At 30.8% G+C, this 4,386-nt stretch overlaps 1 long non-coding RNA gene across 3 annotated transcripts; it reads left to right on the top strand.

Annotated features, from left to right (window-relative positions):
• Positions 1-210: 210 nt before the first annotated feature.
• Positions 211-2,633, top strand: LOC109219380. Of its 3 annotated transcripts, none has more exons than XR_002066939.1 (4): positions 211-383; positions 1,304-1,387; positions 1,609-1,779; positions 2,277-2,633. It is a non-coding gene; the product is annotated as an uncharacterized LOC109219380 (long non-coding RNA). The 3 variants fall into 3 exon arrangements; XR_002066938.1 differs by having other exon boundaries at positions 2,271-2,633; XR_002066937.1 differs by having other exon boundaries at positions 1,609-2,633.
• The last annotated feature ends 1,753 nt before the right edge of the window (positions 2,634-4,386 follow it).

Genomic DNA, 4,386 nt, shown 5'->3' with positions numbered 1-4,386 from the left:
AAAATATAAAAAATAAAAGAAGTTGCTATATTGAAAAGTGTGAAAGGGCAGGGGGTTAAGGAGGAAAGAGAAGGGTATAACGCCAGGTGTCAACTTTTTCTTATAGACACGTGTTTTGTGCAATTCAGTAACAAACACGTGTACCATCCATATCTCTATTTAATTATATATTCAGTTGATTCTCTGTTAGTTCTCCTTTTTTGTATAGTTTTTTCATTTTATTTTTTGAATTCTCTATATGCATGTATGTAACTTTGTTTCATTTGCGGATACATGTTTGAAATAAGATATAGTCATGCATAATTTCGGATATTTGATGAATACAAATCTTTTTTTTTTGGGGCAATCAAACATAATCCTCTTTTTCCCTCTTCAATATTTGGGTATTTTACTTCTCCATTTTTCTGTTAATCTTTCCGAATTTATATTCACTTTATTCCTTCTGGTTTTTCCTATTTTTCCCCTAAATATTGATTAACATATGAACATTACAGTTGTTTGTGTTCTAAATATTATAAGTCAGGCTCCCTTCTTCTCCTTTGCTTTAAGTTTTTAGTTGTAGTAATTATGGTAGTGTTCACTGTTCAAAAGCCTTGGAAGCTCTAAGATTGTAAGTATTGGAGCAAGTAAGAGCAAGATAAATGATTTACCAATTTAACGACTTGATTAGAAATGACTTATTGACAAAATATGAACTATAATAGTATCCATTACATTCTTTTTGGATCTTATTATTTGAGATATTCGATGCACCCCAAGTGTTTGATGATATGCCCAAGAAAACTAAATGATAGTTTATTGTTTTTTTCGTTTGACTGATGTTCTATAACATAATTTGCTTCTATTGGATAGTATTGATAAGCAATATTTGTGGGGCATGCGTATTTCTGTTAAAATATTGCCTCAGTTTATCACTTATCAAATGAAAAAAATTGGCGTTATTTGTCGAACTTTCTCCTTTCAAGAAAATTAAAAATGACTTTATTTTTTCTGAATTGGGTGTTGTTTGAAGAATTAATTGAAAACAATTAATATGTCTTATAGTTCTCATAATATGACGCTGAGAAGATGGACATAATTGAATAGATTGGCAAAATTAACGTGTAGCAGATTTTTGGTAGAACATAGAATACTATTCAATAATATGTCTATAACGTACGCAACAAATGCGTCTTGGCTAACAAATATTTTTGCATATAATGAATGATTGGAAATTGAAAGGAGAAAATAAAATGACATGCCTTTTACCCTACTGATTTAATAAAATATCAATTTGTTATCAGTTAAATTATTTTGATTGCAGAATAAGCTTGATACCAGGGTTGAGAGATCAAGAAATAGCTGAAAGAAAGAAAAATATAGCCGAGAAGACCTATCCATAAAAAAGGTTTGCCGGTTTCTTACTATTATATGAGCTTTTACCTAAAATGGAGTTGTACTCCAATTACCTTTTGATGCCAAATGTCCATTTAAGTGTTTTTCTAACCTATTGGTTGAGAAGTTCTTAGTTCATAATATTAAAAAATGGCAAGTTCTTAGTTCCTAATGTCTTAACTTCCTTTTCAAAATCTTCCTGAAACTTAAAGCAAGTTTTTTTTTGACTCATAGGTTTGTGTTCTGATAGGCTAAAGTCAGATCCTAATCCAGTTTGCTCTACAGACACCATAGAGTTCTTCTCCTCATTTGGTTCAACATCTGCTCAACTGAGTCTCTATTCAATCTTTTGTGATACATATATGCAACATCATTATCAAGATAAGAAGTCAAGAAATATCTAAGGTACCTTTTAAAACATTCGACTATCGGTACAACGAAGTATGAAGTTAAAGAAATATAAAAATGGGAATTTCCAATTGCCTTTTCTTTTTTAATCACTCACCATAGGATTTATGTTTCTATAAATAGCTTCAGAATATATTACTGCATATCTTTGCTTCCCCTTCCATTCATCTCTAATATTTTTTTATTAAAGAAGAGAAAAAAGCTTAGCACGTAAGATGTTGCGTGATTTCTGAAATGAGGAAAGAATTGAATTAAGTTAAAAAAGCGAAAAATTTGGGTGGTGCTTATTTCTTAATTTTTATAGTTGAGACTATATCTGAGACTCCAAGATCCTTTATATATCTTCAAGAAGGTAAATAATTTTAATTTATAGCCTCCTTCCTACATCATTAGGACGTGAATTATCCAAAATCTCAAACTAATTCCATATCTTTTTATAATCTGGTTAAGAATTAGACTGATTTTACTTTGTCCTTTTCTTGGCAAAGATACAGATAATGAAATGCATAATACATTTTTCAAAGGAATTGCTACTATGCTGGTCAAGCAGGGAATGTACAAAGAATCTGGTACATCGTACCAGCATGTGTATGGTGGGTAAATTGCATTGAGATAATCGGAAGTATGTATCATTATTTAAGTTTTTTTTCCCAGCTATCATTACTTGAATTTAAGTGTATTATTTTGCTAGCTCTGTGGTTAAAAGATGTTTGTGAAGAGCATAGGATGGTAGAATTAATTAGTGCTTTACGTAATAGTTAGTAGTAGTTTTACTCCAGTCATTTTGTTGTATATGTTATCACAGTGGTTTATTTTTAGAGTAATAAGGTAAATTTACTATGTTAATGTGTTGATTTCTTTTTCAGTCGAAGCTCTCTGTTTCAATTTTGTAAATCTACTGTCTTTCTCAGTTTTTCAAACAAGCAAATTCCATGCCCTTTGATTGTTTGAAGCAAGGCTTTGTAATTTATGGTTGTTGGTAATAAAGAAACAGTTCAACTCTTTCCATCCTCTAAGGTTGACATCACATTGAATTTGAGATTTCAAATGATTGGAACTTACTTGGATTAAGGTTAGAAGATATATTTGTGTTTTGAACTCTACTTTGTACAAATATAATTAAAGTAATGGTACATAAATACCTTTTGTATATACACCTCTAATGCAATGACAATTAAGACACTACCCTTTACTTTAGGTAGATTTGCATACCAAATTAATCATGTTGGGCCAAATAGATTTGTTAGATTAGTTGTTGTTTTAAAAATTGATGATTGATGTTTGTTCTTCGTGATATTTGAAAGTTATATAACGCAGACCTTACCCCTACCCTTGGGTAGAGAGGCTGTTTCCAAATAGACCCCCGGCATTCTTCCCTTCAAGAATTTCCCACCTTGCTCTTGGACAGACTTGAATTCACAACCTCTCCGTTGGAAGTGGGGGTTGCTTACCATCAGAGCAACCCCTCTTGTCATGCAAATACTAGCGCACTTCAGAATAAAAAGCCTTAAGTGTACTTTAAGTGTAATTTTGCACTTTTGACTAAAAAATCTTAAGTGCATGCAAATATTAGCCGTACTTCAGACTTACTTCAGACTAAAAAGCAGAAACTGCATCTTACATTTGCAACTTCACACGCGAATTTTCAGCTTCACACTCGCTAAGTTTAAAATTGATTCTAAAGTGGATACACTTACAAAATTTTATGCAATACAGGTATAACTTCAATAATGACTTTAAAATTGGGTATAAATGCAAATCCTTGATTATGCAAATTCTCTTTTTAAGGCACCATTTTAATTTTGTCCCTACTTCTAAAAGTTATGCAAATATAGCTTTTGCCAAATTATCCTTTGAGGACAACGTTAGACTTTAGTCGATTTTGCTCATTTAATTTCATTTTGCCCAACCTTGTAGATAAAATATTAGACTATGGTCTAACGTTTTCAATAATTTATAAAATCTTAGACTTGATCTTATGTTTTTTCATAAGATTTTCAGTTTGTTCAAAGAGATCTTTAATAGTGGTTTAAAAGGTTCATAAGTTATAAGAAAAATAAAAAGAGGACATTTACAACTTTCCAGACAAGGACTATTTCCGCATATACTGTGATTTAAATAACCAGTCATTTTTACTCTTATTTCTCCTCTTGTTAATTAATACTCCTACGTAAATGGACAAAAAGGTATTATTGTTATTTCTTGAACACAAATTGTTCTTGTTTTTCTTTCTTTTTTTGGTAGGAGACACAATTCCATCTCAAACGGCACTTTTCAATGTTCAAAACATTATAATATGATCCATAACGAAATAAAATTACAATACATGATAAATCTTAGGCAAAATATCAAACCTTTTTTTCCTTAATTAATTTTTAAAAGAGCACTTAATTAAGCATATATATCAATTTTACAAATGTTGAACTCTTGCTATATGAGGCTGGTTTAATTCCTATATATGCTACTTTTAGTCGCCTCAACCGTCAACATCTCTTGCTATTTTACAAAGGCCTAGTTAACGTTTAATTTTTAACGATAATAGTAACATCTGGTATACTCGTCGACTTCCTTTTAATGATGTGGAGCATTATTTAAGTACATAGT

This window comes from Nicotiana attenuata, unplaced genomic scaffold (assembly GCF_001879085.1).
Source record: "Nicotiana attenuata strain UT unplaced genomic scaffold, NIATTr2, whole genome shotgun sequence".
Taxonomy (NCBI): Eukaryota; Viridiplantae; Streptophyta; class Magnoliopsida; order Solanales; family Solanaceae; genus Nicotiana; species Nicotiana attenuata.
The sequence above is the reverse complement of the archived record's forward strand: the minus strand, read 5'-3'. Positions and strand labels throughout refer to the sequence as shown.